The sequence below is a fragment of the Mustela lutreola genome, chromosome 7, assembly GCF_030435805.1.
Source record: "Mustela lutreola isolate mMusLut2 chromosome 7, mMusLut2.pri, whole genome shotgun sequence".
Taxonomy (NCBI): Eukaryota; Metazoa; Chordata; class Mammalia; order Carnivora; family Mustelidae; genus Mustela; species Mustela lutreola.
Genome location: NC_081296.1, coordinates 133,277,340 through 133,302,135, shown reverse-complemented (window position 1 = coordinate 133,302,135; position 24,796 = coordinate 133,277,340). Strand labels below are relative to the sequence as shown.

Genomic DNA, 24,796 nt, shown 5'->3' with positions numbered 1-24,796 from the left:
TTAAAATTGCTTTAAAACCTTAATATATTATCTCTCTTTGGAGAGAGAGGTTTTCCCCACATCCAGAGTTCTCAGAGACCTTTTAATTCTGTAAAAATACCCAAGCCTGAAACTTCCCCGGAATTGGCCATGAGCAGATGCCAACTTACTGTGCCCAAACTTTTCATTTTCAGGTGGTCCATTCAGTGGTCTGTGGCAAGATGATCACAGCGGGGTCACCACTTGTCAGGAATAGCCAGCAATCCCTGTACCAATGGATGAAAGATTACTTTAAACTGTGCCGCAGAAGGAAGAAGGCAAGTTGGGTCAACACTCAGAGACAAAGACCCTTTGCTCTTTTTTGCTCCCACTTTTATTGGTCCTTCAGGATAATCATAAATCTTTCACTGTTTTTCAAGCACATGATGTGTGTGTGACAAGAGGTCTTCCTGGAACTAGGAGGATCTGATTATGGGAAAGATATGATATGCTAATCTGTGTGTTCTCCATGTTCTCCGAGTCCTGCTAAAGATAGCCTAAGGGACAATGCATACATCTCTTAGATCACAGAATGGCTGTTTGGCCTAAGAAAGCTTCAGTTAAGGCAACTCCCAGCTGCATTCCTAGGGTGGAGTGGTCATCCTCCAGTGGAGCAGTCATGCAGGCCTTGCATTCCAAAGGCCTATGCCCCTCTCCAAAACCTTCCCTGCCCCGGGGGCTTTTGTGTTACATTTTAGCAAGTCAGGTGCTATGGATGATTTCATGCTCTACATTAACCCCAACAATTCTCTTGCTAGTTCTAATTAGCACTTAAGTTGATTTAGCTTTCTATGTAATTTGCAAATAATAACTGTCTCCTCCTTTCTAATATTTACAATTTACTTTTTATTTTTATCTTATCGCATCTGTTAAAAAGCAATACTAAATAAATTAGTACATAAATTCATAATAACTAATCTACTTACTTTATTCCTGATTTTGAATTATTCTAGCCTTTCACCTTTCAATATCACATTTTCTATTTCAGACTGATAATTTTAGAATTTTAAGCAAGTTTTCTCCTGTCATAGGTTCTTAAGGCTCTTATTTTTAGCACCATTTTACTAAATAATTTTTTGCATCTACTAGGAAAACAATATACATATTTTTCCTTTTCAATTTAGTCTAGTTTTGTAAAACGAATTGAGAATGATATCCACCTAAGGATACTAAGCTTTGTTGCAGGGTACAGATATACCTTTTCATCACAGATTTAGAAGAATTGGCTTTTAAAAAACAAAATTAAATTTCTGAGAATTTCTTTTTGTTTCCATCATTGTGAAAAATAGGTTGAATGAGTATTAAAATTCTTGAGTCATATTTTTCCCTCAAAATCTAAAGATTGTTTCATAGCAGTTAATATTATGAAAGGGATGTAATAGGATTCATAACTGACTTGTTTCTTCTGCCTCATACTTGTAGTTATTTTTCCCTTTTGTCTCCAAATTTAAAATATGTTGAGGTTAAGTGTAGGTGCAGTTTACTCTTATTTTGCCTGAATTTGAGTTGATAACTGCTTGCAAGGTGAAAATGCAAGTGTTCACTTGTGGGAAATTTGCTCCTCTTCATATTTTTTACTATTTATCTGTCATTTTTTCTCATATTTCTACATTGAATAGGCTGGGACTTACTCTTCATATTTCTTATATTTTGTCTTATAATTATTAATTTTTTCCATCAGTTTTGTGATAATTTCTCAAATATTAGTTGAAGATAGTCATAACAGATTCATCAATGTGTTTTCAAGTTTGTCTTCCATGTTTGTTACAGTAGTTGTAAATTAAGTAGGCATGTGATCTTTCTTCCTTAACTGAGGTGACTGGCCCTATAAAGTACTTCAGAGGGGTCTCTACTTCATTTGATAAGCTCTTTCAATCAAGCACAAGCTATGAGCACCATACCAGTAGCTCAAGGTACATATCTCAAAGATTTTACTAAGACTGATATTTGTGTGCTACTTCTTGTATCTGCTGATTACCCCACAATTAAATTGTCCAAAGTCTATGTCATTCTGAAGGAAGGACCAACCAGCCTGCTAGTACTAGACCTTATAAGCAAAGAAAAGCCTGCTTGGTGAAATCCCTTTAATATTCACAACCTTAATCATTCTCTCCTTTATTAGATCCTTTAAAAAATTAATTCTTTAATAAGATTCTTCATGGTATTTAGACCTAGTTTTCAGTTTCGATAAGCAATTTCCATTCTTATTATGGCCCTTTGTCAAAGGGGCATGTGGGACAAAGACTGAGGTGACTAACAGACTTGGAACATGTCATCATATAAAAAGAACACCATCATTCTCATAAATACCTCAACATAAAGACAAAAAAAAAAAAAAAAAGGAGTGGAGGATTAAAACAAAGCATTCAAAAACTATTAGAAAATAGCAATGATTTAACATGACACTACTAAACTCCAAGAAGAGAAAGAGAATAGAACACCAAAACATTTAGAGACAGTGGCTAAAAATTGTCTCAAATGAATGAAAATCAATGCATCACAGATCTTATAAACTCAGAGAACCCCACACTGGATAAACATAAAAACATACACACAGACACATTATGGTCAAACTGATGAGAAGCAGAGATAAAGAGACAATCCTCAAGATAGACAAAAAGAATATACATATAGAGAAACAAAGTAATGAATTACACTTGATATTTTGTCAGAGATTACACAAGCCCAAAGACAATAGACTCAGATATTTAAAGAGTGGAAGGAACAAGACAGTAACAAAACAAATAACAAACAAATAACTGCTGACCTAGAATTGTATATTTAGCAAAAATATCTTTCAATAATAAAAGGGAAATCTTTTTCATAAACTTAAAGCTGAAACAATCATTAGATGTATACTCAAAAAATTTCCATCTTCCATCAAAATCTTCCATCAAAAGAAGTATGATACCATTTAGACATACAGATCTTACATAGAAAAATTAAGAGCAGAGAAATGGCTTTTTTAAAAGGATGCTTATAAGAAAGATACAGTGTTTTAGCAAACCTATCCACAGTGACCTGGCATGCCAGGAAGGACTGGCATGATACATTCAGGGTAATATACAGTCAAGAATGCTCTATCCAGCTAGGCTGTCATTGAAAATAGGAGTGTTAACAAAGCTTCAAGGACAAACCCAAAATAAAAGAATTTGAGATCACCAAACCATCCCTATAGTAACATTGAAAGGTGTCCTCTAAGCAAAGAGAGAACCCAAAAGTAACATAGACCAAAGAAGAGCAGAGATGATATAAAATAGTAGTCATCTTACAGGCAATGCAATGACACTAAATTCATATCTTTCAATAGTTACCCTAAATGTAAATGGGCTAAATGCCACAATAAAAAGACACAGAGTATCAGGTTGGATAAAAAAAGCAAGACCTGTTGATATGTTGATATGATTCATTTTAGACCCAAAGACACAAGACTCAGATTTAAAGTGAGGGGGTGGAAAACCATTTATTACACTAATGAACATCAAAAGAAAGCTGGGGTGGCAATCCTTGTATCAGACAAATTCTATTTTAAATTATAGACTGTAATAAGAGATTAGGAAGGACACTAAATCATATTTAAATTGTCTATCCAACAAGAAGATGTAACAGTTATAAGTATTTATGCCCCTCACATGGGAGCAGCCAATTATATAAACCAATTAATAACAAAATCAAAGAAACACATTGATAAGAATATAATAATAGTAGGGGACTTTAACACCTCCCTCACTGAAATGGACAGATCATCTCAGCAAAAGATCAACAAGGAAATAGCACTTTAAATGATACACTGGACCAGATGGACTTCATAGATATATTCAGAACATTCCATCCCAAAGTAACAGAATAAACATTCTTCTTGAGTGCACATAGAACATTCTCTAGAATAGATCACATCCTGGGTCACAAAGCAGGTTTCAACTGGTAGCAAAAAATTGGGACCATTCCTTGCATATTTTCAGACCACACTGCTTTGAAATTTGAACTCAGTCACAAGAGGAAAGTTGGAAAGAACTCAAATACATGGAGGCTAAAAAGCATCCTACTAAAGAATGAATGGATCAACCAGGAAATTAAAGAAGAATTTTAAAAATTCATGGAAACAAATGCAAATGAAAATATAACTGTTCAAAATCTTGGGATGCAGCAAAGAGAGAATTATATAGCAATATAAGCCTTGATCAAGAAACAAGAAAGGCTCAAATAAACAATCTAAACCTCCACCTAAAGGAGCTAGAGAAAGAACAGCAAAGAAAGCCTAAACCCAGCAGGAGAAGAGAAATAATAATGATCAGAGCAGAAATCAGTGAAATAGAAACCAAAAGAACAGTAGAATAAATCAACAAAAGTAGGAGCCATATCTTTGAAAGAATTAATAAGATTGATAAACCCCTGGCCAGATTATGAAAAATAAAAAAGAAAGGACCCAAATTAATAAAATCATAAATGAAAGAGGAGAGATCACAACCAACACCAAAGAAATACAAACAATTATAAGAACATATTGTGAGCAACTATACACCAGCAAGTCTGATAATCTGGAAGAAATGGATGTATTCCTAGAGACATATAAACTACCAAAACTGAACCATGAAGAAATAGAAAACCTGAAAATATCCAAAACCTGTAAGGAAATTGAAGCAGGCATCAAAAATCTTCCAACAAACAAGAGCCCAGAGCCAGATGGCTTCCCAGGGGAATTCTATCAAACATTTAAAGAATAATATCTATTCTTCTGAAACTATTCCAGAAAATAAAAATGGAAGAAAATCTAAAACTTCCAAAGTCATATTATGAGGCCAGCATCACATTGATCACAAAACCAAAGACCTCATCAAAAAGGAGAATTGCAGACCAATATCCTTGATGAACATGGATGCAAAAATTCTCACCAAAATACTCACTTATAGGATCCAACAGTACATTAAAAGATTATTCACCACGACCAGCTGGGAGTTATTCCAGGGCTGCAAGTTTGGTTCAACATCAGCAAATCAATCAATGTGATACACAACATTAATAAAAGAAAAGAAAAGAACCATATGATACTCTCAATAGATGCTGAAAAAGCATTTGACAAAGTACAGCATCCTTTTTTGATCAAAACTCTTCAAAGGGTAAGGAGAGAGAATATATTCCTCAATATCATAAAAGCCACCTATGAAAAATGCACAGTGAATATCATTCTCAGTGGGGAAAAACTGAGAGCTTCTCCCCTAAGGTCAGGAACATGGCAGCGTTATCCACTATCCCCACTGCTATTCAACATAGTACTGGAAATCCTAGCCTCAGCAATCAGACAACAACAACAACAAAAAAAAATAAAAGGCATCTAAGTCAGGAGCATTTAGGTGGCTTGGTTGGTTAAATGACTGCCTTTGTCCCAGGTCATGATCCCAGGGTCCTGGGATCAAGCCCTGCATCAGGCTCCATGCTCAGGAGGGGGCCTGCTTCTCTCTCTCTCTCTCTGCTAGTTCTACTTCTTGTGCTCTCTTGCCCTTTCTCTCTGTCAAATAAATAAATAAAATCTTTTAAAAATAATAAAAATATATATATAAAATATATATATTTTTAAAAAGTACATTCAAATCAGCAAAGTCAAACCCTCACTCTTTGCAGATGATACGATCCTCTGTGTGGAAAACCCAAAGATTCCACCCCAAAACTACTAGAACTCATACAGGAATTCAGTAAAGTGGCAGGATATAAAATTAATACACAGAAATCAGTTACATTTCTGTTTATCAGCAATAAGACAGAGAAATTAAGGAGTCAACCCCACTTACAATTGCACCCCAAAACATAAGTTACCTAGGGATAAATCTAACCAAAGAGACAAAGAGTCTATACTCAGAAAACTATAGAATACTGATGAAAGAACCTGAGGAAGATGCAAAGAAATGAAAAATGTTCCATGCTTATGGATTGGAAGAACAAATATTGTTAATATGTCTAGGTTACCTAGAGCAATCTACACATTTACTGCAATCCTAATCAAAATATCATCAACTTTTTTGACAGAAATGAAAGAAATAATCCTAAAATTTGTATGGAATAAGACCCTGAAGAGCCAGAGGAATATTGAAAAGAAAACCAAAGCCAGTGACACCACAGTTCTGGACTCCAAGCTCTATTACAAAGTTGTGATCATCAAGACAGTATGGTACTGACGCCAAAACAGACACATAGATCAATGAAATGGAATAGAAATGGATCCTCAGCTCAATGGTCAACTAATCTTCACCAAAGCAGGAAAGAATATCCAACAGGAAAAAGACAACTGTTTCAACAAATGGTGTTGGGAAAATTAGACAACCACATGCTTAAGAATGAAACTGGACCATTTCCTTACACCATATACAAAAATAGACTCAAAATGGATGAAAAACCTAAGTGTAAGACAAGAATCCATCAAAATCTTTTTTTTTTTTTTTAAAGATTTTATTTTTATTTGACAGAGATCACAAGTAGGCAGAGAGGCAGGCAGAGAGAGAGGAAGGGAAGCAGGCTCCCCGCTGAGCAGAGAGCCCGATGCGGGGCTCGATCCCAGGAGCCTGAGACCATGACCTGAGCTGAAGGCAGAGGCTTAACCCACTGAGCCACCCAGGCGCCCCATCAAAATCTTTTTGAGAAGAACACAGGCAGCAACCTCTTTGACCTCAGCCACAGCAACTTCTTCCTAGACATATCACCAAAGGCAAGGGAAGCAAGGGCAAAAATGAACTATTGGGGTTTCATCAAGATCAAAAGCTTTTGCACAGCAAAGGAAACAGTCAACAAAACCAAAAGACAACTGACAGAATGGGAGAAGATATTTGCAAATGACATATTATATTAAGAACTAGTATCAAAAATCTCTAAAGAACATATCAAACTCAACACCCAAAGAACAGATAATCCAATCAAGAAATGGGCAGAAGACATGAACAGACATTTCTGCAAAGAAGACATACAAATGGCCAACAAACACATGAAAAAGTGTTCAATATCACTCAGCATCAGGCAACAAATTAAAACCACAGTAAGATTCCACCTCACACCAGTCAGAAGTGCTAAAATTAACAAGTCAGGAAATGGCAGATGTTGGTGAGGATGTGGAGAAAGGGGAACTCTCCTACACTGTTGGTGAGAATGTGAACTGGTGCAGCCACTCTGGAAAACAGTATGAAGGTTCCTCAACAAGTTGAAAATAGAGCTACCCTATGACCCAGCAAATACACTACTGGGTGTTTATACCAAAGATACAAATGTAGCAATCCCAAGGGGCACATGCACCCCAGTGTTTATAGCAGCAAGATTTACAGATGTCCTCAGACTGATGAATGGATAAAGTAGAGGTAATAATACACACACACACACACACACACACACAATGGAATATTAGGCAGCCATCAAAAAATGAAATCTTGCTATTTGCAATGATATGGCTAGAGCTAGAGGGTATTATGCTAAGCAAAATAAGTCAATTAAAGAAAGACAATTATCACATGATCTCAGTGATATGTGGAATTTAAGATACAAGGCAGAGTATCATAGGGGAAGAGAGGAAAAAATGAAACAAGATAAAACCAGAGAAGGAGACAAACCATAAGAGACTCTTAATCTCAGGAAACAAACTGAAGGTTGCTAGAGTGGAGGGGGGGGTGGGAGGAATGTTGTAGCTGAGTGATGGACACTGAGGAGGGTATGTATTGTGGTGACCACTGTGTATTGTGTAAGACTGATGAATCACAGACCTATACCTCTGAAACAAATAATACATTATATGTTAAAAATAGTAAAAATTGAAAGATAAACTGTTCATTTTCATTGTCTTAACAATTATTAATAATTATTAACTGTCTAAAGAAAAAACAATGTCTTGCCAGACTTATAACATGTAAAAGTAAAATCTATGAAACAATCTCACAACCTATGAGAGAAAAGAAATGAAAGTACATTGTTGAAAGTTAAGTGAAAGATATATATTTCAACCATAGAGCTATCTTGAAAAAATTTAGAAGAGGTACAGCTAATAATCCCATAATGGAAAGAAAACTGAATCAAAGTAGCTACAGAATGATGGAAAGGGGAACTAAGAATAGATGGAGCAAGTAGAAGAGAAGCAACGATATGTTAAATCTAAGCATATTAGTAGTTACATTAATATAAATGGCCTAATGCCCCAATTAAAATGCAAATATTGTAAGATTGAATTTTTTAAAAAGCAAGACACAACTATATTCTATCTATAAGAATCCACTTTGCCTGTAAAGACAGAGACAGATAAAGAGTAAAAGGATGAGAAAAGATGTACCATGCAGACACAAATCAGAAGAAAGTTAGAGTAGCTGTCATATCAGAAAGACCTTTGCACAAAGAATATTACCAGGCATATATAGGGACATTTCATGATGATATAACAACTGTAAATGTGATTGCACCCAAAAGCAGACCTTCAAAATACATGAAACAAAACTAAGAAATCTAAAAGAAAAAGTCAAATCCTAATTGTTGTTGGGTATTTCCAAGATCTTCTCTTAGTAATTCATAAAGCAATAGAAAATCAGTGAAAATAGAGAAGACCTGAACAACACTATCAACTAACTTCATCAAACTGATATTTATTGGCTCTTCCATTTAACAAAAGAATGACATATTTTATTTTCTAGTGGTATGGAATATTTGCTAAGATAGGCTACACTATGGGCCTTAAGATGAATCTCAACAGATTTTTAAAAAGTTAAATCATTCAGGGTGGCTCTGTCAGTTAAGCATCTGCCTTCAGCTCAGGTCATGGTCCCAGGATCCTGGGATGGAGCCCCCCAGAAGGCTCCCCACTCAGCAAGGATTCTGCTTCTACCTCTTTCTCTCTCCTTGCTTGTGCTCTTGCTCTTTCTCCCTATCTCTTTCAAATGAATAAATAAAAAATCTTTAAGGGGTGCCTGGGTGGCTCAGTCATTAAGTGTCTGCCTTTGGCTCGGGTCATGATCACGGGGTCCTGGGATTGAACCCCATATAGGGCTCCCTGCTTGGCGGGAAGCCTGCTTCTCCCTTTCCCACTCCTCTTGCTTATGTTCCCACTCTCACTGTCTCTTTAGCAAATAAAATAAAATAAAATATAAATTATATAAAATATAATTTCTGGCCATAATGAAATTAAACTATGGTAATAACAGAAAGATATCTAGAAAATACCCCAGTATTTAGGGATCACAAAATTCGTTTCTCATAAGTCTCTCATAAGTCTATCCTTTTTCTCCTTAAATCTTAATCTATTTGGGGGCTTTTGTCTCAGAGGACATCATCAGCTTTCCATGCTCTAAGACATTAAATTTTTCTGCTTTTTTTTCTTTTTAACCCCCAACTCCTCTATCAAATACAGACTCATCTGTTGACAGATTTGTGACGCTACCTCTGAGAAGTCTCTATTTCACAATCCCACTTAGCCCCAGTTCAGGTTCTTAGTACCTCGCCCGTGCTATTCTTTCAGCTTTCCAAACGGTCTTCTTTCATTTACTCCTTCAATCCAGTCTTAAACAAGTGTTACCTTCCTAAAACAGGATTTCCAATGAAGTGTGCACAATGATCAGTTAATCCTTTTAGATACACTATCACAAAGTATTGCTGTGACCAAAAATATTATGAAAACATAGCTTATTACATCTGTCTCTTTGAGCTTTACAATACCTCTTGGCACACTAAGATTATTTGAAGTATTGCAATTAAAAAAAAAAAAAAAACCTATTTAACTTTGTTTAACCTAGCATATCCCAAATTTGTTTGGAAATTTAGTTTTTGGGTTTTCTTCATATAATACTTAGCAATAATCTAAGAATAAGTGTTTAAAAGAATGTTCTTCAGCAAATACTTTCCAAAATCACAACAAAACTTCACTTTCTCCCTCCTTTAAATTTGTGTGTTATGAAATGACACCCAAGTTCTGTGGCCTAGCTGCAAGGTCTTTCACGGTCTGGCTTCAACCTTCCCTTTGAGCTGGTCTTCCTTATATACTCCCATGCTTGGTCCACTGAATCATTCATGACCCAGGCCCATGACTCAAGAACACCGAGTACTTTCCTACTGTTCATCTTGTTCTTTCCCCAGTGTTCACCATTCAAGTCCACCTGTCCTTCCTTCCCAGCGAAAATGCAGCATCATCTATGATGAGATGTCATTCATTTATCCAGAAAACATTAATAAATATATACAAAATACTAGGTACTAGGATCTATTCCAAGAAGGCTCCAGTTGGACATAATCTTTCCAAAATAATTCAACAGCAAGCTCTGCTTATATTACATCTGTTCTTATATTTTATGTATATTAAAGCACCAATCAACAGCTGATTCTCAAACCACTAAGTGCTCTCTTGCCAAAGGCTTACAATGGCTATTCCCTCTCCTGGACTACTCTCCCAGGAATCTCTATGGCCACTTCCTTACTTCTTCAAGTCTTGTTACAAATGGGATCTTCTCCATGAGGCCTTTCTACACCATTCTTAAAATTTGTAGCTGCACTTCTCTCTTTTTTACCTTACTTTTCTCCATAATATTTACCATGTGTTATAATGGAACTTTTGCACATCTGTGTGTTGTTAACTTCATAATCACAGGGACCTTTATCTATCTCATTCACTGCTATATGCTTAGTACCTAGAACAATGCTCACTACTTAGTAGCTGTGATGGTTAATTTTATAAAAGTCTCAGCTTGGCTAAACTATAGTAACCAGATATTTGGTCAAACACCAGTCCAGATGTCACCATGAAGACATTTTTAGATGAGATTAATATTTAATTCAGTAGATTTTTGGGTAAAGTAGATGAGCCTTCATAATGTGGGTGGGCCTCATTCAATCAGCTAAAGGCCATAAGAGAAAATAAAAACCTGAGTTCCCCTTAAGAAAAAGGAATTCTGCCTTCAGACTGCATTCCAGCTGCAGTACCCACTCTTTTCTGGATTTCCAGCCTGCTCTCCTATTTCACTGATTTCAGACTTGCCAGAACTCACAATCTTGTGAGCCAACTTAATCTATCTATGGATATAGATATTTATATCCATCTGTGTCTCTAACTATCATCTCTTTATCTATCATCTATCTATCTTTCTATCAAGAGAGAGAGATTCTACTGATTCCCTTTTCCTGGGGAACTCTACTACAGCAGGAACTCAGTAAATATTTTTAGAATGAATAGATGACTTATCATTAGTTATTTACAGCTTAGACTCTAAGCTCCTAAAAGTGGGTATAGCTTATATATGCTTCATTTGTTTTGTGCCTAGCACCACTTTTCATTCATTCATTCATTCATTCAACATATATTTGTTGATTACTGATCTAGTACTAGGCATGAAGCCCATGCCACATACATGCCTTTTACTTCTCTACTTCTGGTTTTATCATTCCGCCAACCCTGTTCACTTATTTAATTCTACCTATCCTTCAAAATCCAGTTCAAATACAACATCTTCTTTGAATAGGAAGCCATTCATCTATTCAGCAAACATTAATTAAATGTCTACGATGTACCAAGTGCTGGGTTATGTTTGTTGAATAAACACATAAACTTCTAAAAAAAAAAAGTGTTACATAAAGAGAAAGTAGGCATGATTTAAAAAAAAAAACTTATTAATGCTGAATTTGTTAGTATGAGAGTCTATACATTAATAGTATTGCAAACAGCAAAAATACATATATCAATTGATTGGGATCACTTGAGTCATGTGAAATGTAGTCTCCAGTCAGCCAAAGGACCACAGCACTGGAGCATTTAGTACAAGAAAGTAGCACATTCATATGAAATCAGATGGTCAAGCAAATACAGGAGGTAAGAAGCAGACAAGCTCAAATGGTAGTACAGCAGGTTGGGTTAATAAAGAAGGAAATGGTAAAGGGTTTTCAAAGGAATATCAATTTTGCACCTTATCTAATTTTTTCCACCCATCAAAAGTGATCAATCCAGGTTTAGCATCAGCACTAGCAAGCTAAAGCTTTCTGTATAAGGTAAAAAGCAGTCTTCTTGGCTCCCGTCTTGCACTGAAATGATATATGAGGATAACAGAGATTGACAGCTTGGAAAGGTCACTTGTCCAGTCAGCCCAGCACACCTCATCTTGCTTCCATGTCATAATAAACTTCACTTGCAGACCCTGTCTGAAAGCATATCCATATGCTTTGGATGCTCTGGGAATGGAAAGGTCATGTTGGACCTGAGTACCTCTCGGTCACGTGTGGGTGCTCCTGGTCTCCACTGACTTGCATATATTTGTATTTAAAGCCACAAGCAAGTAAGTTTCCATCTCTTATTCAGCCTGTCAGCCTGGGTCTGAATCATAAATTATATATATATATATATATTTTTTTTTCATTTTACAGTCAGAAATATCTCCTCTTCAATGATAATAAAACCAGTGGACCAGATTCTGCCCTTCCTTACTTATGTACAAATCCTGCTGAGGTCAGCAAAACTTAAGGGCATGCAACTTTGGACAGAATGTACTCCAACTTTTTTTTTCCTTGCTGGATTTTTATTACCTGACATCTTTCTGATTCCTCTGGATTGCACAATAAGGGAAGGGTGGCCCAGTTTGGGTAAAATAAAAAATGACCCAAACCACTGACCTAAATCCTGTCTTTGAAATTTAAAATTACATTTACTAGGAAGGAAAATAGTTTTTTGAGTGTGGGTGGTTTTCTTTTTCAAAACCCATTTTCAAATGTTGACCTCCTGAATGTTATCATACCAGTTTGGATTGGAAAACAGAAGGGTAGGTAAACATTTTTTTAAGCTTGGTGGGGGGAGGTCATCCTTTCTGAATTCATTATCTGCAAAGAAGCAGGAAATACCAAGAACTTTTTTTTTTTTTTTCCAAAAGATTTCCTGGTCGCATTGCCAGATTTGACTCCAAAAGTAAATTGTCCAGTTTTGTGAAATATTGAGACTTTTTGTCTTCCCTTCTTTCAAAGGTGAATTTAGGTAGTGAAGAAACAAGGGCAGGGAAGTTTTGCTTGGGGAAAGAGAGAAGGGATGGAGGGATGAATTCTTCTGTGCACAAATCAAGGGGCCACATTCATAGTTTCAATATAGATGACAGCCCTCATGATTTGATGTAATGATACAAAGACTACCCTACCATAAACCTTGCAGTTTACCATAAACCTTCCCTTGAGATGCTTACTGATGTCAGCCTTTTACACTAAGATGCCACCTTTAGAAGCTCTCTGTAAAATATTTGGCATCTAGGACTCCAGCTCCTGATAGCCATAGCCTCAGTTATTTACCAATTCTCTATCTGAGATTAGGGCCCTGACTTAATGGGACATGACACAGGCAAATTTGGATAAGAAAGAAGAAGGAGAGAGGTCATGATAGAGGAAGGAAAGATTTGAAGCAAAGCCCTCCTTACATCACATTTACACTATCCCAATGTGTTGTCACTCTTTGTATTTATAACTAATCTCTGACCTAAACTGATCTCCTTAAAACTGGGGGCTCTGGCTCATTTATTTTGGTCAGTACCTGGCATTGGGCATAATGACATGGAAGCAGTTTAACACAATGCTTTGATTTTACAGTCCTGGGCTTGAGTTCAAATTTTACCAATTACAAGTTATATGACTTTGGATAAGATATAGCACTTCATTAAGCCTAATCTATAAAATGGGCATAGTAATTCCTTCCTCCAAATATTCTTTTCAGAACAAAGTAAGATATACTTTTAAGTGCTTTTCACAATGCTTGGCACAGAGCTTGCACTTAATAAAAATCATAATTATTACTCGACATTCAAAAAGTTTTTTGGATGAATGAATAACCCAATCGATGGATCAACCCCAAATTAAGAATTAACAGGGTAGCAGCGGGAGTATGTGGAAGCTTTGTCATAGGGAGACATTTAAAGGGTCGGGGTGGGGAGCGCCTAATGTAGGCATGAAACAATGAACTTCAATCTTTGTTTTCACCACATTTTTGAAAACTCATCACATTTGGTGGGACACTTGAATAGAATAAAAGTCCTAGAATAGCACTGAACTAGCAATAATTTAGAATACCAGTGTTTCACAATGTCAATACTATGCACTGGTAATCTTTCAGCCCTGGGTAGCTACTTAAGTAAACTATGTGCTTTTTAAAATTCTTGTAGAGCAAAGTCACCACATGTTCTAGGAAACATGTACTCTCTTTCCTGCTGATATGGTGTTTATTGGGCCTCTGACCTCCTCCCAGTCATGTTATGCCTCATGGTACATCATGAAAAGGAACATTATAGAGACCTTACTATGCACTCAGCACACTTTGAAGTACTTACATGAATCAATGTGTTCAATTCTCATAACTCCATGATGTTAAGTATTACCAATGTGGAAGTTACCAGAATCAACCGTATTTTACAGTTGAGAAAAATGAGGCCCATGGAATCAAATAACTTGGTAAAGGTCACAGAGGGAGCAAGAGCTCCATTGTATATTTGAAGCCAGACAGATAGACTCCAGAGTTTTTAGTCATATGCCCTACAAGACACACTAGTTCCAGCTGTCTAATATAGGCACTATCAGACCAGTGTTTGTAAATTACACTGCCGTTAAATAAATTTTGACCTTGGTGGAAATACACCTGTATACTGGGGGAAGCTCTTTATACATGATATGAGGTCTGTGGGCAGAGACACAGTGTCTTATTGGCAAATTCTTCTTAGATCACAAATATGTCAAAGGCCAACATGCCAAGCTGAGGAAGTGAGGCAAAAATTGACCGTATTCTCAAGCATGTAATTCTCAAAGGAAATGTGGCTCATCATGAGATCATAGCAACAATCCCTGTTTCTACTGGAAAGCTACTGAAGGCCTCTTCAACGCAATTTCCAAATTTTCTGTCGATGGAGCAGACCTCTAGACAGCAGCTGGGCAATTATTAAGCACAGCCAGAGCTCCTTAAAGCCTCCTGCTCAACTTACAAATCATTATCAATTCTTCACTCGTGATAACCTTGCTTAAAAATAAACTTGAGCATGACAATCACCAAAAGAAAGGACAACAATTATTAAAGACAGTAACCAACACGGGAATACAGACTCTTCCATTCGGTTTGTGTTCTGGGCCCAGGTCTGTGCGCCCGTATACCAGTAGGTCTTGGCAATGCTGTCATACACCAAGTTACTGCCCTCAGAAACTTCACTCACACTCCCAGATTTTTATATCTGTGTATGAGCTGGTTAATAGGGCTCCCCACTTTGATTTATTGCCCTTGGATTTATTGTATTTAGATACTAAGATTCAGCAATAGCATCCGTTGTTAATTTTCTGTACAAGAGCAGGATTCGGTAACTCTTGCCTAACTGAATATGTCAAAACCATTGCAATTGTATGCTGTATTGCATCCAAATAAAATGTTAGTTCTGTCCTAGACCAGGCAGATTGGATTGCATATTTATTAAAATTGAGAAAACAAGCCAAGGACTTTGGGGAGCTCAACTCTGTTACCCCTGGGATTTTTACCATTGCAAGTTACCTTTTTCCTCAGCTGGAACAGTCATGACCAGTAATGGAGAATTGATAAGCTCCTTTGAGAGTCTGAGTTGAAATGTTCTTAAATAGTCCTTAGAATCTTTTAATTTTGCATATCACCTTGTATCTCTAGAGCTGTACCTGCTGACTTATTTCATCTTCTCTGTTGTCTCTATCTCAAAAGAGTGATAGTCCTTGAAAACAAGAAGAATTCCCACTTGGCAGATGGAGAAAATAAGCATCTGATTTGTTGTGCTCTACTCGCATAATCAATATTCCAGAAAATCAGGCAGCAGAGATAGAATCCATGGAATGATAGCCATGCTTAGAACTATAGTCATAGTTCAAAAGTTATCCTCACCCTTAGATCCCATTGAGGTTACCAAATACATTGAGAAGAGTATTTCCAATTAAGATAAGCACTGTAGCACTCTTTTTTTTTTCTTTTTAAGATTTTATTTATTTATATGTTAGAGAGAGAGAGAGAGCACTAGCATGGAGTGGCAAGCAGACGTAGAGGAAGAAACAGGCTTCCTACTGAGCAAGGAGACCGATATGGGACTCAGTCCCAGGACTCTGGGATCATGACCCAAGCTGAAGGTATACACTGAACCGACTGAGCCACCCAGGGGTCCCAACATTGTAGAACTCTTCTTGTTTAATATTAAGCCTCAAATATCCTGTACCTGATGAGTGGTAACTAGTCCAAGAGCAGTCCATAGTCTGCTGCCCCTCTTCCAGCTGTAGGCCCATAACAGAAGCCAGCTAAATAATTTGCATACAGTAAATAAAGCTAGGGTAGGATAATATTAAATCCAAGTTACCATTAACTTACCTCAGCAACTGTAATACATGCTCTTCCACCATTCTTGCCCACCTGAAACCTTTCTTTTCATATAGACTACGGTTACTTTTATAAATACTGTATCAAGTCCTACCCTGGACCTACCTAAAACTTTCAGTGGCTTCCCATTGCACAAAGATAAAGGTGTAAATTCCTTAGTATGGTGGACAAGGTGCTTTTTAAGTTGGCTGCTACCTCCATCTGCAACCTCATCTTAAAGCCTTCTCCTCATCTCCTTCATTATCTCATCAATACTTTAACTTCCCAAACTGTGCCAAACCCTTTCCCATCCCACAGCATGTACTTTTCCCTCTTTGTGTAGCATACCCCTCCCAACCTATTCCCTTCTCTCAGATGACTGCCCTCCCTCTGACTCTTCTCATGATGGCATCTTATTTTTCAGGTTTACATTTTATTGTCCCTCCTGAGACAGACCATTTTTTATTAACCTAGACAGGTCTTACCCACTCTTCCTTATCACAACACCCTGTTTGATTTTCATTCACCCCACAAATATATCTGTGTACCTAGTATATACCATTAACTGTTCTAAGTGCTGCAGATACAGCAGTGAACAAAGCACACTGAAAAATGCATTCATTCATGAAGATAATATTTTAGTCAGAAAAGCATACAGTGAGCAAAATAAGTAAGTCAATGAGTATCAGAAACATTTAAATACTCCATTTTAGATACTGGAGCTGAGGAATGTTTTACTGAGAGGGTAACATGTGAGAAGAGCCGCTGCGGGGAGGGGCAAGTCTCCTTGTGACTACTCAAGGAGAAAGGGTTCCAGGCAGAAGGAATATCAAGTGCAAAGGCCCTGAGACAGGGAAGTGCCTGGAATGTTTGAGGAAGGCAAAGAGCTGCTCTGGCTGAGGTGGACTAGGCTAGAGGACAGTTGTAAGGATGACATTGGAGAAGTAATGGTAGGGACAGATAGAGCAGGACCTTGGACATCATAGTAGGTTCTTTGGCTTTTACTCTGACTGAACTGGAAGTTTTTGAGTGAAGGGTGGTATAATCTGCTTTGCATTATAATAAGATCATCCAAGTTGCTTCCTAGGGGAATAATCTGAAGGATTTATACAATGAATATTTGTGTCCCCCCAAAATTCATATGTTGAAGCCCTAAAACCCAATATGTACTTGGAGATAGGGTCTATGAGGTGGTGATAAAAGTTGAATGAGGTCATAAGGGTGAGTCCCTAGTCTGATAAAGCTGGTACCCTTATAAAAAGAGGAAGAGACACCATAGCTTTCTCTCTCTGCATGCAGGCACCAAGGAAAACCATGTGAACACATAGCAAAAAGGAGACCAGAAATGGACAAGGCTGGCACCCTGATTTTGGACTTCTAGCCTCTAATAGTGTAAGCAAATAAATTATTATTTAAGCTATTCATTCTATAATATTTTATTATTATAGCTAGATCTGCATTAATTTTTTAAAATTTATTTTTACCAAAGGGAGCAAGAATGGAAGACTGTTTCCTTCCTAGCATGTAAGAGAATTTTTAATTTAAAAAATCTGCAAATGTGTATTTGTTTCAAATCTTCTCCACTCAACTGTCAACTTCAAGAGGTCCGGCTCTGGTCTTTCTCATTTACCATTCTACCCCCATGTCCCAGTACTGCACCTGGAATAAATATTGGCTGAATGAGTGATTTGATGAACTTTGGACTCCTCCTAAGAGGGTCCTATGCATTTGAAGTATTCGCTTCTCAATTACAAATATTTTGTTTGTGTTTGTTTCTTTAAAGCCTTCTCTGACCTGATGCTGTGATGCTTTATTTGAATCAACTTTCCTCTTTTGCATATTTCCATTCCACAATTATTTATTAGGTACCTGCTATACACCACCAGGCCTGGGGCACAAAGATGAACCCTCATTGCTTGCTTCAAGCTGTTAACAGTTATTTATGTTTCTCTTATTCAGTATAATAGTATTTTAAAAGAGTTCAAAATGCAAAAAAAAAGGATACATTTTTACCAGAGCCAGTTGTTTAATTTCTGAATTTTTTTTTTTTTTTTTACTGGACTACTTAGCAGTTATCTGTTAGAACTCAGATGGCACCTCTTCAAAATGTAACTTTTTTATATGAGGGACTACAGGTTTAAAATTTGGATCACTTTAAAAAAAAAAAAAAGAAAAATCTCTTTTTTGCTAGGGCTGCCATAACTACGTTATGAAGTTATATCAATATGTAACCAAGTTATGTCATGAACTGGGTAGCTTAAATAACAGAAATTTATTGTTCCATAGTTCTGGAACTGAGAGTTCAAAGTCAAGGTGTCAGCAAATCTGGTTCCCTTTGAGTTCTGTGAGAGAGAATCTGTTTCATGCCTCTCCCCTAGCTCCTAGAGGTTTGCTGGTAACCCTTGTCATTCCTTGGCTTATGGAATCATCACCCCCAATCTCTGCCTTCATCTTCATGTGACATTCTTCCTGTGTATGCTTGCTTCCTAAGTTCCCCTCCTTATGTATAGGACAATCTGTCATGTTGGATTAGGAGCCTATCCCACTTCTATATGACCCTATTCTAACAATTACATTCAATGACACTCTTTCCAAATAAGGTCACATTCTGAGTGGAATGGGGGAGTCAGATTCTGAATGGGAGAACACAATTCAGCTAATACCAACTCTTAAGAAAAGAATAAATAAAAGCTCTTCTCAATGACTCCTTACCTTCCAGCCCTTAATTACTTGTCTTCGATCAGTTTCAACGTTGAAAAGTTGAAAAAAGTCTTTGATCAGGTTCAAAGTTGAAAAAAAAAGTGGAATTCTGCATTCTACAACTTTCACAAGAAAAGCAGGGGTGTCTGGATGGCTCATTCAGTTACGTGTCTGCCTTCAGCTCAGGTCATGATCTCAGGGTCCTGAGATCCAGCTCCACATTAGGCTCAGAGAAGAGCCTGCTTCTCCGTCTCCCTCTGCCTGCTGTTCTGCCTGCTTGTGTGCACTCTCTCTCTGTCAAATAAATAAATTAAATATTTAAAAAAGTAAAAAAAAGAAATAAAGAAAACACTTCAGCAGAAGTCATAAAGCCATATTCCAGTCTCACATATCTGGTAAGATCTGATTCAACAAACCTTATTAAGGATATCAGTGAGGTTCCTCATATATAAAAGGCAGGGTCAACTTTCATCACTATCAATGTCTCAATCAATCCCCAAAAGAAGGAAATAGATGTTGTTATTTGTGTTAAGCAAAATTCTAAAATGACCTCCTTAACCTGCACTTCCTGGCATTAGTCCTGTGACCGCTACCTCACATGGCAAAAAGGGTTTTGTGCTTGTAATTAAGATTACCATTCAACCTAATCATCAGATTATTCCTGTGGACTTACCCTAGTCACATGAGCCCTTTAAAAGCAGAGTCTTCTCCAAATGGTAGTGGGAAAGAAAGTCAGATTCCAAGTATGAGACGGTTCTTAGAAGTGAAGTTCTCTATTGCAAAGATGGAATGGGCTGTGGGGACAAGGACCCAAGAGTGACCTCTAAGAGCTTGGAGAAGGTTGGCCAACAGCCAGTAAGAAAGTAGGAGCCATGGTCCTACAAGCACAGGGTACAAATTCTGCCAACGTGAATGAAGCAGATTTTTCTCTGGAGGCTGCAGACTAACCAAACTTTTGAGACTCTAAGCAGAGAACTCTATCAACTTCACCTGGACACTGACCTATAGAACTGTGAGCTATAAATGGTGTTGTTCTAAGCCACTGACTTGTTTCAAGCCACTGACTTGGCAGTAATACATTGCCACATTATAGTGAGAAAAGGAAGAGAGGAACCAGGAGGAAAGAGAAGAGAGAATGGAATGGAGAAAGAAACAAGGTAAAAACTGAGTAGGAAGGAACACCATCAAAGAAAAGATGCGACGGAAGACATAGAGGTAGAAAGAGATAAGATAGATGAAGTTTGCCTTAAATATTTCTACTTAGAGCTAAGATACACTTAAAATTTATTTCTTTAACTGTTCCCCTGTTTGCATGAGTGGTGACAGTGGATCTGACACACACCAATTTGGACAATGAAACTGAAAACATGATCCATATTATCTAAGAAACAATAATCTAATAAAAAAAATAGAAAGGAAACTGCTCTTTGAATATGAGGAAAAGAGAAGGGGACAGGAAGAAATAAGGAAAGAAGTTCAAGGAAAGAGAGAAAGGAGAAGAGGAGGAGAGAGGAGGAAACTGCAAAACAAATTGTTTTTAGAAAAATATAAAATTCTGTACTGAAAATTGAACGAATATGTGTCAGAGACAAACATGGTGGTATCAAACTTCTCTTGAAGTTCTCCAGAAGCAATACAGAAATTGCAATTTCCATTTTGCCTTTCATCCTTTTTGAGCTTCACTGAGTTGCCTGGCTGCTTAAACAGGCTTCAATGCCATCAAAGGAAGCAAAAGCTCCACAGCCATGACATAAAAAAAAAAAAAAAAAAAAAAAAAAAAAAAAAAAAAAAAAAATGTCTTTACCTCATGTAGGTATTTCTGAATCCAATAATTATGAAAACACAAAATCACATCTGTTTGAAAGCAACGGGTAAGCCAATAGCAATGTTAGATATTTCCAATAAAATTCAATAATTGAAAATAAGTTTTATTAGGAAAACATCATTTCTGGACTTTTCCTCAGCAAGGCAGAGAAATTACTCTGACATGGTCAAATCCCAAGGAGAATTTTTTCCTGTGTCCTTAATGGTTCTATGGTTCCTTTATAGTAGGTGTGGGACATTTCACTCCATGTTTAATGCCCAGTGACACAGACCAACCTTGGCGCACTGAAACAAAAACACAAAGACCAAAGCGGGTGTAGAATTTACTGTAAAGAGCATTACAGAGCCAAAGTGGCCAGGCAATTAAAACAACAAGCACCAAAAAATGAGCAAACTCTGTGCACAGACAGCTAGTTTCATATAAGAATTATTTTTTTAATTGAGCTATTAAACACTAAAAAGCAAGAGCAGAATACATAGGACAAAGTTCAGCTATATAAGCTGGCATCCAAATAAGGAATAAGAAAGCAGATATTCATCTAGCAACTTCTGTTCAGTCTTCTAAGGAAATACCAACTCTTTTTTCTTTGTCTATGACTACCAATATTACTTGTAAAGTATTCTCAACAAGTTGGTTAAATAAGATCCTTTTTTCCAGCAAGAGCTGAAAGACCTGTAATGGATGTATGCTTTCAAGAGCTCCTCTTGCTGTGCTCAGGAAATTCTACATGATTATTGCCATTATTTCCTACATGGATGATTGTTATATAATTGTCTATTCTCTGTCTTGTGGCCTTGGGAGGACGATTAATGTGATGGTTGATGATCAGCCAAACCCCAAGACTGTCAAGTGACCCAAAGAGTTGTTTATGCCAATCTCAGGAAGGAAAAGTACTACATAATTACAAAATAACATATTTAGACCAGGGGTCAGCAACCTCCTTCTGTAAAGGCACATAGAGCAAATATTTTAGAACTTGTGGACCATGTGATCTTTGTCACAACTACTAGACTCTGGATGTTAGTGTGAAAGCAACGACAGAAGATATATAAGTGAATGAGTATGGCTATGTTCCAATAAAACTTTATTTATAGACAAAAAATTGTATTTCTTACAATTTTCTTTTGTCATAAAATATTATTCTTATTTAGACCTCCTTCAATTACTTAAAAATGTAAAAACTATTCTTAGTACACATCCAACCAAAAGCAGGTGGTAGACTGGACCTGCCAAGAGGCCATAGTTGCCCACTCCATATTTATACTATTTTATGTGTTTCCTTAATCCATCCCATGATTACTTTTAGATCAAACACATGATAAAAACATAATAAAAATTGGTTCCAATTATATATAATGGGTACCAGATGCACACTACTGAATTTTGTGGAATATTAATAGATGTTCATCTTTTCTAATACATTATAATTCTATTTACTTGGTGCTTTTAGATCTTCTAGTCCAAGAAAAAAAAATGCAGAAAATCTGAAAGTCCCACTATCAAGTGCAATTTTATTTTTTGACACTGAAATTCTGTATGTCATAAAACCCTGAGATTTGTTTTCCAGCAGACAAAAATTATCTCAGAATTATTTGGTGTTATTTATTTGGCTGGGCAATTATCTCAGAATTATTTGATGATTTATCATGTGTGATAACACAATTACAAATGGCCTATAGTCAACATCTGTCCTGGCCTTAGTCCTCTGACATCAACAGTAGTATGAAATGGATACAACCAAAGAATCAAGTTAAGGTTGACTCTAATTACAGATCTTGGGGGCAACTCTAGTGGGAATTTTAATGTGCCTTTACTATTATCCACACAGGGTGATTCACAGTGTTGATGCAGCACTATTTGCATGTATGTAAATTGTCCAATGCATATGGCTTCATATTCCTCATAATAATGCAAAATAAGGTGATTGCTAAAGAGTTTTCTAACTCAGATCAATTCTATCAATAAATCAACCATGTTTTATCAACTCTGTGACTTATTAGAAGCTTCACAAAACTCGCTTTATGTCTGCTTCCCTTTCACATTAACTCTTACAGGTGCAAGTTACCTCTTACAGTTTAGTAGATCTGGCAATTACTTTTCCCAAATTGTCATTTTTCCCCTAATAACTAAATTTAAGTTTTAGGGATGTAGTTAGGCTCCACTACCAAGAGAACATGATGCAAGTGTTTGAAAAAGAAGATAAATTCAAGTTTTTTTTTTAAGTCCTTCCATTCTTAACAGGAAAACATACTTCTTTGGCTACACAGAACAAATGCCACATTTTTTGTCTTTTCTTCAACTCAGTTTTGATTTATTCTTTCCTTCAAGTCTTCTTTGCTGTCATTAACTGTCTTCTTCTTTCTTTTCTGCCCTTTTACACAGTCCCCAATTTTTCTTTTTTCCTTTCATTTTTCCCAAACTTCCTTCCTGCACTGATTAGCTATCAGGTCCTATGCTCAGCATCAGATGCACGAAAATCAACAAGACACAGATGTGGGAGATAGATGGTGTCATAAGATGTACAAAGTAGGGGCACCTGGGTGGCCCAGTGGGTTAAAGCCTCTGCCTTCAGCTCAGGTCATGATCTCAGGGTTCTGGGATCGAGCCCGACATCAGGCTCTATGCTCAGCAGGGAGCCTGCTTCCTCCTCTCTCTCTGCCTGCCTCTCTACCTACTTGTGATCTCTCTCTGTCAAATAAATAAATAATTTTTTTTTAAAAAAAGATGTACAAAGTAAAATGTGGCATAGATCTCACAGTCAACTCTTTTCTGAGCCTGAGACCCTAAATGCTTCATTTTCAAGAGGGCCATGTTTTATCCCCAATCTCTAGAGTCTTAAAACTCTCCCTCTTTCTTAGCACCCTCTAACTTTAAATATAATTACGCCTCCCCAAGTTGAAAAACAATCTCCACTTTCATGTTTTAGTAAAATATTTCAAAAATACAGAGAGTAAAATAAGAAGTCATCCACAACCTTTACTACATATGTATGGGTCTTTGTAGTCTTTTTACATGTATATGTAGTTTTTAAAATAGTGTTCCTTTGAGTGTTTTGAGTATATGATATCATACTGTATGTTCCATTCTGAAATTTGTTCATTAAATATATTTCATATAGTATTTCTATACTTGGCTTATCCATATTGATATATAACTTCAATTCATTCATTTCACCTGATGGGTAATATTCATCATATAAATAAGACACAAGTTATTTATTTTTCCCTTATCATGGACATTCATGTTGCTTTCAATTGTTCACTACCAAATATAATGTCAACATTTTAGTACATGTCTTTTATGGGCATGGGTAAAAGTTTCTCTAAAGTAATTAGCCAGATGTTCAATATCTGGACCTCAGGCCATGTGCATTTTCATCTTTACTAGATACTGTAGATAGTATCAATTGCCTTTCCAACATAGTTCTTTCAATGTGTTCTCCCACTGTTAATGCTGAAGCTTCCTCCCAGGCTTGCAGCAATTGGTAATTGTCAGATTTTTACATTTTATACTGTCTGATGGGTTCAAATGTATCTTATCTTTGCTTTCCAATCTGGTTTCCATCCTCATTTAGCTATAAAACTGTTCTTTCCATGGGTATCTAACAATCACCTTCTTGCCAAATCACAAAGACTTCACTTGTACTCGTCATTCTGCTTGACCTCAATTACATTTGGCATACTGGTAAACACCAAATCCAACTTCTCTTCTCCCTTTGCTTATATTTAACAGCATTCTGGGGAAAAGAAGGCAGAGAACAAGATGTCCCCTTAGAAGTTCAGATATAAATCTGGTAAATAAATCAGGGAATGTTTCCTTCAAAGAAATATATTTAATAATAGAACTACAAACTTGGAAAAAAATTTTTAAATACAGGTAACTTTCATAATATGAAATACATAAAATTAATATCAAAACAAATACTCCTAATTTGGGGTGTACAA

At 36.6% G+C, this 24,796-nt stretch overlaps 1 protein-coding gene across 1 annotated transcript in view; it reads right to left on the bottom strand.

Annotated features, from left to right (window-relative positions):
• Positions 1-19,297, bottom strand: part of DIO2 (iodothyronine deiodinase 2) — a 132,487-nt gene extending 113,190 nt beyond the window's left edge. The window contains 2 exon segments of the mRNA XM_059182640.1: positions 150-245; positions 19,040-19,297. The gene's annotated coding sequence lies outside the window, so the exon portion shown is untranslated.
• Between the last annotated feature and the right edge of the window lie 5,499 nt (positions 19,298-24,796).